This window comes from Coffea eugenioides, chromosome 7 (assembly GCF_003713205.1).
Source record: "Coffea eugenioides isolate CCC68of chromosome 7, Ceug_1.0, whole genome shotgun sequence".
Taxonomy (NCBI): Eukaryota; Viridiplantae; Streptophyta; class Magnoliopsida; order Gentianales; family Rubiaceae; genus Coffea; species Coffea eugenioides.
Window position 1 is genome coordinate 34602840 of NC_040041.1, and position 13916 is coordinate 34616755.

The window sequence follows — 13916 nt, forward strand, 5'->3', positions numbered from 1 at the left end:
GAGGAAAACGACGAGATGAGTGTTGCTAAGACCGATGAGGTCGGGCAATCCAAAATCCCGAATCGTCTCTGAAAATGTCCCCAGACCTCCTGCGCCACCGGACCAGTCACACACACATGTAAAATAGATTCCTCGGCCGTGCGACTGCAGGAACAACGCAAGCCCAGGTAGAAGCCTCTCTTCTTCAGGACCATCTCCAAGGGCACCCATTCCCAAAGTAGCTTCCAGGCAAAGAAATAAATCTTGATAGGGACCGTACTATTCCAAACAAAAGTATCCACACATGAGGTGCTACGTTTCTGTTTAATGGCCTCCCACATAGCCTTGACTGAAAATTCCCCTGTAGTCGAACCCACCCAAACCATGAAGTCCTCCTGGTCCGGATAAAAGCTAACCTCAAGAATTTGCCGTACCAACTCCTCCGGCACCCATTCCCTCAACCGCTTCAGCCTTCCAATTTACGTCGTCAAAAAATTCCACGAGCATCATATGCGGAGGGTTCGAGACAGGAACCATATCTGCGATTGGCAGGTCGGCGAGCCACCGGTCATACCAAAAGTCAATAAACCCCTTACCCACACACCACCAAATACGCCCTTCCGCTGTCTCCCTGACCTTTCCAACCATCTCCACGGCGCGGAGGGTCGACACACTTGGACCCTGGAGGGATGCGCCCCCTTGACATACTTAGCCTGCATCAAGTCAGCCCAAACCAACTCATTTTTCCTCAAGTGCCACCCTAGTTTGCAGTCAAAAGCCGAGCATATATCCGCAAGGGATCGAAACCCTAACCCTCCCTCCTCTTGGGGGTAAAATAACTTCTCCCAAGCCACCCAGTGAATACCCCGTGACTCAGATGACTTGTCCCATAGAAATGCATTACATATCCTTGCTAGCCTCATAAGTAATGGGCGCCCTAGAAATGGGCGCCCCAAGCCTTTGGGGGTTGCAGCACCGGCAGTATATACAATGGAATCGTCGTGAGGATGTGTCGAAGCAGCATCAATTTCCCCACTAACGACAACAATCTCGAACTCCAATGGAACACACGCTCATGTATACGGGAATCGGCGTTGTCGAATAACAAGCAGGTGTTCCTTCCCCTAGAAATGGGCGCCCCAAGATAAGTGAACGGCAAGCCTTGACGCATGAACTGCAGTTTAGAACTCACCCATGCACATTTCTCCTCTGATGCCTGGGGAGACAAAATGAAGGAGCTTTTCGATGAGTTAACCTTTTGCCCCGAGCAGGCCTGGTAATTCTCATGAAAAATCCTCAGACCATCCAGACTTGCTTCTGAGCACCGTGTAAAGATCAGAATATCATCCGCGAAGGCTAGGTAGGGAATTTTTGACCCTGCCGACACATAAAAATGACCCTCCACCTTAGAAAAGAGGTGCTGCAACCCCCAGCCTAAGAATTCAGCCACCAGCAGGAATAATGCTGGAGATAACGGGTCACCTTGTTTAACACCCCGTGAAGACCTGAAGAACCCCGCCGGGGAACCATTGATCAAAACCGAGAACCAGTTATTCGATAACGTACCAAAGATTAAGTCTACCACCCATTCATGAAGGCCAAATTGCCGCAACATAAAAATTAAAAAGCCCCACTCCACCCGATCGTATGCCTTCTCCATATCCACTTTGAGTATCGGGTTCGAGGAGGTTAGTTTTCTATCAAGCTCCAACACCATTTCTTGGCTAGCAAAATATTATCCACAATACTCCTTCTAGGCACAAAACCCGTATGCCAAGGCGATATCAACTTAGGCAGCAGTCGATTTATGCGATTGGCCAGAATCTTGGAGATAATCTTTGAGCTCGTATTACAGAGACTAATGGGGCGGAATTCCTGCCATTGGGACGCCCCAGGGACCTTCGGAATAAGAACTATAAGAGTGCTCGAGAAGCCTCTTGGTAATACACCCCCTTTAAAAAAATCGTGCACAGCCTGCAGCAGATCCCTGCTAATAATCTCCCAACACTGCTGGTAGAAACCGGCCCCAAAGCCATCCGGACCTGGAGTGCTCTCAGGTGAAAGAGAAGAAACAACTTCTCTTAATTCCTCCAGTGTCGGCAATTTCTCCATCATCTCATTCTCTGCCAGAGTCACCCCGAGTACCGAGAAGCCTAGAACCTGGGCCGTCCCTCCCTCCCATTCTGAAGAAAAGAGTTTGAAGTAAAACTGGGCCGCCGAATCCCTAATTCCCAAGTCATCTTCAATCCACTGACCCCTTTCCCCTTTGATACGGGAGATAAAATTAGCACTTCGCCTCTGCTTGACCATCGAATGAAAAAAAATGAGTATTGGCGTCCCCCACTTGAATCCACTTTATAGCTGATTTCTGCCTTCAAAACTCACCTTCTATAGCCAAGACCCTTGTAAATGCCGCCCTAGCTTCCCCGAGCTTGGTCCTCAAAACTTCATCGCGTCGCAGTTGAAACTCGGACTCGCACTGCCGCAACCTCTCCTCGGCCCGCTGCACCGCTTGTGAGATGTTACCAAAACATTGAGGATTCCATTGCCGAAGTTTTGCTTTGGTATTGGCCAGCCTCCTGAAAAACCCATGCATTCCCCCTAGTTGTACAGGTTCTCACCACGCTTCTTGTACCACTTCCAAAAACATCGGGTGCTTGCCCCAAATATTGAGAAAGCGGAATGCCGACCCTTGCCCAGTCATTTGCCCACACCTGATCAGGAGTGGGACATGGTCTGACCTTCCCCGGACCAAATGAGACACTTTAGTTACTCCGAACGTTCTCGACCAAGCTTCATTGACCAGTGCCCTGTCAAGGCGTTGCCACATCGTCCCATTCGTCCAGGTAAAAGGCGAACATCGAAATCAACATCCACCAATCCACAGCTAAACAGGGTGTCATTAAACTCCTCCATGTTGTGGACATTGGGAGGGGCCCCCTAGACCTTTTACTAGCTTTGGAGATGACATTGAAGTCACCTGCCACCATTCAGGGCCCCACACTTCATTACTAACCTCCCGCATCGCTTCCCACAACACTCGTCTACCAACCCTCGTGCACTGCGCATATACCGCCGAAAAGGAAAGGAGGGAGTTGTCCCATTGCCATGACATATGGACTAGCTAGTCCCCTATTTCCCGAAAGCTAATGGCAGGTTGTGACAGCCCCACCTCCCCCTAAGGCGAACCAGAGGGTTCGGCGGGCCGCCTGCCCAGCTCTCGCCGGGACTCAGTCGATCACTACAGTCCTCAAATAAATTACAAGATAAATCTCAAATATACATCAAATTCTCCAATAATTACATGTCATAAGCGAAGCGGAAACAATTCCCAACTATACATAAAATGATTCCAAATCCAAACGGTACAAGATATATGCCATCCAGTCACGGGAATAAGTACTACAAGCCTTCCTTTGCCATGAGCCCTGTGGAGGGGAATAAAATATTTTTGGGGTGAGCTAGAAGCTCAGTGAGTAACCAGTAAAAGCAGTCATCCAATATATTTCACAGTAACGTATTTCAATGATGTCATGATTCCGAGATCAAATGTACGTTTATTGCTCTCGTGAGCTAGTGAAATCATTGCACTTACACACCCAACGCTCAAAACATCCAGTAACAGTAAACAGTAAGAGGGAGCCCATTTTTGAGCTCCGGAGCCATTTGCTCCAAATAAACAGAGGTGGAGACGTTGGTGTCCAGCACAAGACTCCCCAAGAACTCATTGAAGCCAAAAATCGTATCATGAATTCACATGCAAGCACGCATGAGATGCAGTCGAGTAAATAATGCAAGAAACAGTTCATAAGTAGCTTTGGAAACAGTTTGGGGTCACTCACCTCCACGGCTCAGGAACCATCCATCATATATCATTGCCTTGCCCAAATCCAAGCCCTTCAACTCAAACTCAAAGCCATCAAATGCTTTCAAGGATCGGACAACATATCCCCTTAATTTCCTTACTTTTCCAGCCGTCATGGCTTCATTATTTCCTCAGCCAGTCCCAAAGTCATACGAAATATAAATTCATCACAACAGCTATTCAATAGGCTCAAATTCATTCAAATACAAGATTTAGCTAGGAAAATGACTGGAAATGAAAGTTAAGCTCTAACTCGGAAAACAGTTTTTGGCATCGTTTAGCGGTTTTGGTACGAATGGCACTACGATTATCATATGGAGGTGAAAGATACACCGTTTCGAAGCTAAGAGATAGGGTTACAATGTTTCAGAAGGTCACTCAGACCCGTTTTGTGACAGCCCCACCTTCCCCTAAGGCGAACCAAAGGGGTTAGCGGACTGCCTGCCCAGCTCTCGCCAGGACTACGGTACAGTTAACGTCGTTCTATAACGTTCCGGAACACACCAATGCACGCAAACAAGTCAGAAAACACAAAATAAAAAAAAAAGAAAATTTGCGCCGAAGATGAATAGTGCAGGCCACGTCAAAATCCGGCCGGAATCTGGCCGGATTAGCGGCCGGATTCTTGGCCGGATACTGTCCAGTGAGCATCTCGAATTTTTTTCAAAAGTTCCACTCAATCCGGCCGGCAATCCGGCCAAGATTCCGGCCGGATTGTCTGGCCGGATACCGGCCAGTGAGCAACTGGCCGGATTTTCAAATTTTCACAGGCAATCCGGCCTTCAATCCGGCCAGTTTCTGGCCGGATTCCTGGCCGGATTCAGGCCAGTGACCTTCGGTCAAATTTTTTTCCCTTTTCCGTTTGAAAGCCGTGGTGATCCGAAATCCATCCAAACATTTACCAAACATATATATACAATGGAAACCAACATTTACAAGCCCAACGGCCTACCAAAGTATCCATTTCGTTCATACATATACAATAGCCATTTACCCCAAACATTGGTGCAATCAAAGCACTTAGGGTTTTCACCCTCAAGGAGCTAATCAAAATACATATACATGAGCTCAACTTGTCACAACCTTTTCCAAAAGAATTCATTTGCCTGTAAGGAAAACAAATAACACGGAATGAGCCAAAGCCCAGTGGTATGCCACCCAATAAGCAACCAAAGTCATATAAGAATGAACCTTCACTTAAAGTGTACAAATAAGCAATGAAGCAAAATGGTAAAAGGATACGGTCGGCTCTCAAGAGCCCATTTCCACGCTTGCAATCTTGAACCAATCTCATTGACTCTCCGTCAATGTTAAAATACCAAACCGTAGACAACTCTTTACTTCCATTCCTTCCACCCAACATACCCCAACCGGGCCCGCACTCCATTTCAGTAGCTTTTGGTAATACTCGAGTTTACCGGAACCAAGGGTCTCATTACCACAAGGTTCCCCAGTACAGTCCCCGTGGCAATTCAATCTTCACGACCAAGCCCTTGCCGGCTCGATCCAATTGACTACCAAACGGGGTTGAGCTCAGTAATACAATAAGGTCGTTGGACATCGTCCAAACAACACCAAATCAGTTTCCATAAAATGGAATTCACCAACCAGTATATCCAGTTCAGTAATGCAATAAAACGGTAGCCATTCAGTGACAATATCAAAAGAGGTGAGGGCGGTCAAGTACACCCTCACCTTAATCAATTCCAATATGCAAGTAAGCCTTCAAGGCATCACATAAACATTTAGCAAAGCCACATAGTAACCATTTAGTGAGTAGTATACTCACCAAGTGAGAAAATGGTGTTTCATACACCGTGATCACCAAGACGCCGTGAGCTACCGTCACGCCCTAGAATCACACAACAAATGCAATGAAACTCGAGAACGAGTCATCAAACAATGCTAAACACAACCCCCAATAGGGTTTCACATGCATAAGTAGGCATGATAGCAAACCAGAAATTTATATATGGCCTTAACTTAAGCCTCGATAGAAAAACCGTGTTTGAGCTTAGAATGCGGTAATGGCGTCAATTTCACTACGGTTATCGGTTGGGGGTGTAAGACCCACCGTTTCGAAGCTATGAAACAGGGCTACAACAATGTAGAAGGCACTCAATCCAGTTCGTAACACAACTAGGTCAAATATGCCAAATACTAGCCCAGAATTCCTAAAACAGGTTCGCAAAACACAAAAAACTGTAATCGGTATATCTCAGTCCTTACAAGTCCAAATGCCGAAATTCCAAAGGCATATGTTAGCTAAGACACTCAGCTACATTTCATCAGAAGACACCAACTCCAAAATCCAAACCAATTCCAGTCAAAATGGCCAATTACTATCGCAGTTTTCGCATTCTGCTCAAAGCAGAACAGCTACAGTAATTTCGTCATAACTCATTCTACATTAATCCAAATGACCTGAAATTTTACAGGCATCTCCATCACATCAATACCTACAACTTTCATGTTTTGAGCAAAGTCTAATTCGGCCTCTAACCTAGTGATCTAAAACCGGACAGAATTGGGGATTTTCAAACCCTAACTTTCCAATATTCCATCCAAATCCAAAATTAGTTGCATTTGTCCACATTTCACATCCACTAGAGCCATTATAGTCCATTGCCAATCATCCAAGATGGCCACAACATTCATTTCATATGAAACCAGAAAAATTCCCAAGAAAATAGAAAACTTCACCAAATCACTTCAAACCAAGATAAAACCAGAAATTTCAGCACTTCACTCACTAATAAGCATAATTTAAGCTTCATAAGGTGTAAGAGGGTGTTCAAGCTTCACTTACCAAGAAACAAGAGAGAGGAGGTTGTTGAACACCTTTGCTCTTCAAACAAAGTTCACCAACACACTTACTATCACTAGAAGCAAAGTTTTTATGGATTAGAATCTAGTCTAAGCCTTTGGTGATGGAAGATTGAAGCTTATGGAAGCTTGGAAGTTGGAAAATCTTCTTCTTCTTTGAGAGAGAGAGGGCCGGCCAACACAAGGAAGAAAAATGGTGATTTTTGGTGAATTTTGGGATATTTAATCCTTTGGTCAAAAAAAGTCAAAATTGTGAATAGTGCTCTTAAAGTTCATCCAATGAGGAGGTGACACTTGTCACCTCCATAAATGCATTCTTATCTTTCCTTTCTCTCTCACATCAATCACATCACCCATTCTACTTATCACTTAACACCCGATAAAATTTTCACAGTATCCGAAACTTAACCTTATTGGCCGAATTTTTTTCCGAACTTTTCGCACTAGTGGGTCCCACGTCCACTATTTACTCTTAATTTTCTAAAAATTCACCAATGCTAGAAAAATCATCTTAAAACTATAATCGCTCATAAAATCCACTAAGAAAATATTTCTAAGCCAGAAAATGCGGAAAACATGCAATTAAGGGAAAATAAACCCTAGGAAAAATATTAGGGTTTTACGGGTTCTCACACTCTCCCCCCCTTAAAAGAATTTCGTCCTCGAAATTTCTCACCTTACTTCCCGAAAAGGTTTGGGTATTTCTTTCGCATTTCCTCTTCCATCTCCCAGGTGGCTTCCTCAACTCCGTGGTTTCTCCATAGCACCTTCACTAGTGGAATCCGTTTGTTTCGGAGCTCTTTGACTTTTCGATCGAGTATTTGAACCGGTTTCTCTTCATAGGCCAGTGATTCATCTACTTCGATATCCTCCGGTTGCAATACATGGGATGAATCAGGATGGTACTTCTTTAGCATCGAGACGTGAAATACGTCGTGGATTCGAGAAAGACTAGACGGTAGTTCCAATCGATACGCGACCGCTCCAACCCTCTGCAGGATCTTGTAGGGTCCGACGTACCGCGGTTGAAGTTTCTTTCCTTTACCCGTTGTAAGACTTCGTAAGGGTGTAATCTTGAGAAATACGTAGTCCCCAACTTCAAACTTCTTCGGTTATCCGCGTAGCTCTTTTGGCGACTTTGAGCGGTTTGGATTCGTTGCCTTATCAATTTGACCTTCTCTTGAGCCTCTTCCATCCATGGAATGGTTGCCGGGTCTAGTGCCTTCTTCTCACCAACTTCATCCCAGTAAATCGGTGAGCGGCATTTGCGTCCGTAGAGAGCTTCATACGGAGCCATTTGAATTGACGAATGGAAGCTATTGTTATATGCAAATTCGACTAAGGTCATGTGCTGACCCCAATTGCCTCCAAAGTCCAGAATGCACGTTCGTAGCATGTCCTCGAGAGTCTGAATCGTCCGTTCTGACTGGCCATCCGTCTGAGGATGATAGGTCGTGCTCAAATTGAGTTTCGTCCCCAGGGTTTCGTGAAATTTCTGCCAAAACCGTGATACAAATCGTGGATCCCGATCGGAAACAATACTCACAGGTACACCGTGTAGTCTTACTACCTCATCCATGTATAGTCGAGCCAACTTGTCCATTGAATACTTCATGTTCACCGGCAAGAAATGGGCCGACTTGGTTAATCGATCAACGATCACCCAAACGGCATCGTGTCCTCTTTGCGTCCTCGGTAAACCTGAAACGAAGTCCATGGTGATGTTTTCCCACTTCCACTCGGGTATCTCCAAGGGTTGTAACAGACCTGATGGTTTTTGATGCTCTGCCTTCACTTGCTGGCAAATGAGACATTTTTGTACATATTGCGCGATTTCCTTCTTCATATTGTCCCACCAATAGGTTCCTTTCAGGTCTTGATACATCTTGCTGCTACCCGGATGGATTGTGTACTTAGATCTATGAGCTTCCTCCAAAATCTCCATTTTCATCGACTCCACTTTCGGTACCACTATTCGGTTCCGATACTTCAAAATACCCTCAGGACTCAAATTGAAGTCCGTTGTTTCTCCTTTTTCCACCTTCTCTCTCCATTTCTGTACCATCAAATCTTCTTTTTGTGCCTCTTTAATACGTTCCAGTAGAGTGGAGGTAACCCTAATATTGCCAAAGATCACCTTATGGCTCCCTAGACAGGGTTTCCACTCGCACACGGATTCTAGCAAACCCCACTCCTTAATCATTAGCCCTGCTACTTGCACCTTACGACTCAAGGCATCTGCTACCACATTTGCCTTTCCCGGATGGTAATTAATCGTACAGTCGTAATCTTCCAGGAACTCCATCCACCTTCGTTGCCTCATGTTTAATTCCTTCTGGGAGAAAAGATATCTAAGACTTTTGTGATCCGAAAACACTTCGAAGGTCACCCCGTATAGGTAATGCCTCCACTTTTTCAGAGCAAACACCACTGCGGCTAATTCTAGATCATGAGTCGGGTAGTTCTGCTCGTGAAGCTTCAATTTTCTAGAGGCGAAAGCAATCACATTCCGGTTCTGCATCAAAACGCATCCCAGTCCTTCTCGCGACGCATCCGCATATACTACAAACCCGTCCACTCCATTGGGCAAGACCAGTACTGGAGCCATGGTCAATCTTTTCTTTAATTCTTGAAAACTTGTTTCGCATCGGCCGTTCCAGATAAACTGGCCATGCTTCTTTGTCAAGTCAGTTAAAGGTCCTGCCAGTTTGGAAAAATCTTTAATAAACCGTCGGTAGTACCCAGCTAGCCCTAGAAAGCTGCGAATCTCCGTGGGAGTTTCTGGCCTTTTCCAATTTGTCACGGCCTCAACCTTCGCTGGATCCACCGAAATACCCTCGTGGGAGATCACGTGCCCTAGAAACGCTACTCTCTCCAACCAGAACTCGCACTTACTAAACTTGGCATACAGCTGATGTTCCCTCAATGTCTGCAATACCATTCTCAAATGCTCCTCATGCTCCTCGCGTGTCTTAGAGTAGACCAAAATATCATCAATGAACACAACGACAAATCGGTCTAGATAGGGTTTGAAAACCCTATGCATTAAGTCCATGAAGGCGGCGGGAGCATTAGTCAGTCCAAAGGGCATAACGGCAAACTCGTAATGCCCGTATCTCGAGTTGAAAGCAGTTTTCGGAATGTCCTCCTTCCTGATCAACAACTGGTAGTACCCCTGTCGGAGGTCCAACTTCGAGAAGACCACTGCTCCTTGCAGTTGGTCAAACAACTCGTCGATGTGGGGCAATGGATACTTATTCTTGATCGTAACGTTGTTCAGCCCCCTATAGTCAATACACATCCTCAACGTACCGTCCTTCTTCTTCACAAATAAAACCGGAGCTCCCCAAGGAGACTCACTCTCGTGAATGAATCCCCGCTCCAAAAGGTCTTGCAGTTGCAACTTAAGCTCCTTAAGTTCTGCCGGCGCCATTCGGTAAGGGGTTTTTGAGATAGGTGCGGTTCCAGGTAAAAGATCTATTCGGAATTCTATCTCTCTTTCCGGAGGTAAAGCCACTAACTCATCAGGGAAAACATCCGGAAAGTCCCTCACTATGGCTACATCTTCTACCTTTAACTTATCCGTAGGGGTATTAATTAGAAAGGCCAAATATCCCTGTGCCCCTCTACTTATCAATTTCCTAGCTCGAATGCCCGAAATGAGAGCAGATGAGGCTAACCTACCCCTTATATCTAACCTTAAGGTTGCCTCGCCAGGAATGCGAAATTCTACTATTTTCGGTTTACAATCCAGTTGGGCGTTATATTTGGCTAACCAGTCCATACCCAAAATCACATCGTACCCCTTAATGGATAAGCTAATCAAGTCCCCGAAAAACCTCCTTTCACCTACCCATACGTCGCAATCCCTATAGATCATACTAGTCACCAAACGTTGATTCCCCGTAGGTGTACTAACCTCTAAGGCATATGGTAAGCTAGCAGGTTTTATATCGATGCCACACATGAAATCAGGGTTAACAAACGAATGAGTGGCACCAAGATCAATTAAAACTTTGGCAAAGCGGTGGAAAATAGGGATCGTACCTTCCACCACCTCGGAAGAATCTGGGACCTGATGGGGCTCTAAGGAATAAACCCTAGCTGGCACCTTAGGTTTGGATCCGTCTCCTTTGGCTGGTCCAGTATTAGTCCTCGGCGGTAGCTGACTCCCCTTTCCATCTTGTTTCAGGACCGGACATGTAGCCAGCTGATGGTCCGCACTTCCACACCGCAGACATTTCCCCAGTTTCCTCCAGCAATTGTCCTCGGTGTGGTTTGTCTTTCCACAGTGCCCACAGGGACCACGAGGTGCCGAAGCCGAGCCACCCTGAGTATTTCCCCTTTGTCCTCGCCCAGCTTGGCCACCCCTAAACGGAGTCCCTCTGCCTGATCCAGATTGTCGACCACCTCCCGTGCCTCGTCCAAACTTAGACGGAGTGCTCTTCTCACCTTGTCCGGACGTACTCCCAGGAAAACCACGCTTCTTAGCCTGGAAGTTTCGGACCTGAAGCCGTGCACTCTCAACCCGTTGAGCTTTTTCCATAGCCTCGCTAAACGTAGCGATTTGAGCCGCCGCGAGGTCTTTCTGGATCTCGACGTTCAAACCCTGAATGAAGCGCCTAACCCGTCGTTGCTCAGTTATGATTAGCTCAGGCGCGAATTTGGACAGGCGGGTAAACTGGCTCTCGTACTCCGCCACTGTCTGAGCCCCTTGCCGGAGCCGGATAAACTCGTCCTCCTTCCTCTCCTGGACTAGAGGAGGGAAAAACTTGGCATTAAATTCTCGGATGAAGTTCACCCAAGTCCTCGGTGTCTGCTCCCGTTCCCATTTTTGCCTAATGACGTTCCACCAGGAACGGGCCGCACCCTCTAGTTGAAACACGGCAAAAGTGACCTGCCGCTCGTCCGGATAGTGTAGGGCCGCGAATATATCAACCATTTTCTCCAGCCACTTCTCGGCGATGTCAGGGTCGGGTCCCCCAATAAACTTTGGCGGGGAAAACTTTTGGAAACGTTCCAGAGCTCTATCTTCGCTCTCATTATAATGGCCAGGGTTTCCGGGGTTTCCAGGGTTAGGGTTTGGGTTCTGGCCTTGTTGTTGCACTACTTGTGCAAGTAGGTTGGTCATTTGCTGCATAGCAGCAGCGATTTGAGCATTGGGATCTATTTGGGGTTCAGGAATTGGGCCAGTAGAAGCTTCCCCAGTTTCCCTAACCGGTGTGGGTTGCCTACCGCGCCCACGTCCCCGACCACTTCGTGTTCCTTCCATAAGGTATACTTGGTCTAGGCAAGATTACTAAACCAAAGCAGTAACAAAGCATGTAAGTAACAAATAAACTTTCACTTAACACATAGCAATGCATTTCAAACAAGATCACAAGCACACATATATACAAGCCAAACATATATACAAGCAGTCAGTCAAGTACGGCCAAAGCACGTACGTACACAAAGATCCACCTGAGGATAGGCCTATCAAAAGAGATTTACACGTAGCCAACTCTACATCCAAAACGGTTAGCTAAGGCTCTATCCCTATCCCTATGTACATTCAAAACCACCACTATCCAAAAGGTGCCCTAAGATCAAGGCCTAATCAGTCGCTGGGGTCTGGGACCCAGGCGATGGGGTAGACTCCTCCCCAGGGTCGGCCTCCGCACACGAAGCCTCATCACTACACTCTTCCAGGCCGTCGTCACACAAATTAAGGATCGCCTCAGCGCGACCCCTGACCTTGCGAGCTCGCTTCAGCTCTCGCTCTCGTGCCTCCTTTAATTGAGCACAAAGGTCGTCCACTCGATCCTCAGCCTCAAGCACGTCATATTCTAACTCTTTTATACGCGCCGCTTGCTTATCCTTAGTCGCCCTATCTTGAATAGCATCGACCTCCAGTCGAGCATTCTCTCTTGCCAACCCCTTGCGCTCTTTATCCAGCGCAAACACGAGAGTGTTCGGATAAGCATATCTCTCTTTACACGGGCACCGTCGAAGACGGTTCGACGGGCTCCAACGAATGACGGCCCCTCCCGGCCGTATCTGATAGGGAATCACGGGGTGTACTTTACGAGGTCTAGCCCCCAAAGGACTAGCACTAGTGTCACCCTGTTCGGCCATCCTACATCACAAGAACATGTAGTTATCAAAATAAGCTTAAAGCCAAAAGCAACAATCCGTAAGTCAAACAGTCCGATAACACCCAGGCTAATTCAAACCTAGGCTCTGATACCACCTGTGACAGCCCCACCTTCCCCTAAGGCGAACCAAAGGGGTTAGCGGACTGCCTGCCCAGCTCTCGCCAGGACTACGGTACAGTTAACGTCGTTCTATAACGTTCCGGAACACACCAATGCACGCAAACAAGTCAGAAAACACAAAATAAAAAAAAAGAAAATTTGCGCCGAAGATGAATAGTGCAGGCCACGTCAAAATCCGGCCGGAATCTGGCCGGATTAGCGGCCGGATTCTTGGCCGGATACTGTCCAGTGAGCATCTCGAATTTTTTCAAAAGTTCCACTCAATCCGGCCGGCAATCCGGCCAAGATTCCGGCCGGATTGTCTGGCCGGATACCGGCCAGTGAGCAACTGGCCGGATTTTCAAATTTTCACAGGCAATCCGGCCTTCAATCCGGCCAGTTTCTGGCCGGATTCAGGCCAGTGACCTTCGGTCAAATTTTTTTTCTTTTCCGTTTGAAAGCCGTGGTGATCCGAAATCCATCCAAACATTTACCAAACATATATATACAATGGAAACCAACATTTACAAGCCAAACGGCCTACCAAAGTATCCATTTCGTTCATACATATACAATAGCCATTTACCCCAAACATTGGTGCAATCAAAGCACTTAGGGTTTTCACCCTCAAGGAGCTAATCAAAATACATATACATGAGCTCAACTTGTCACAACCTTTTCCAAAAGAATTCATTTGCCTGTAAGGAAAACAAATAACACGGAATGAGCCAAAGCCCAGTGGTATGCCACCCAATAAGCAACCAAAGTCATATAAGAATGAACCTTCACTTAAAGTGTACAAATAAGCAATGAAGCAAAATGGTAAAAGGATACGGTCGGCTCTCAAGAGCCCATTTCCACGCTTGCAATCTTGAACCAATCTCATTGACTCTCCGTCAATGTTAAAATACCAAACCGTAGACAACTCTTTACTTCCATTCCTTCCACCCAACATACCCCAACCGGGCCCGCACTCCATTTCAGTAGCTTTTGGTAATACTCGAGTTTAC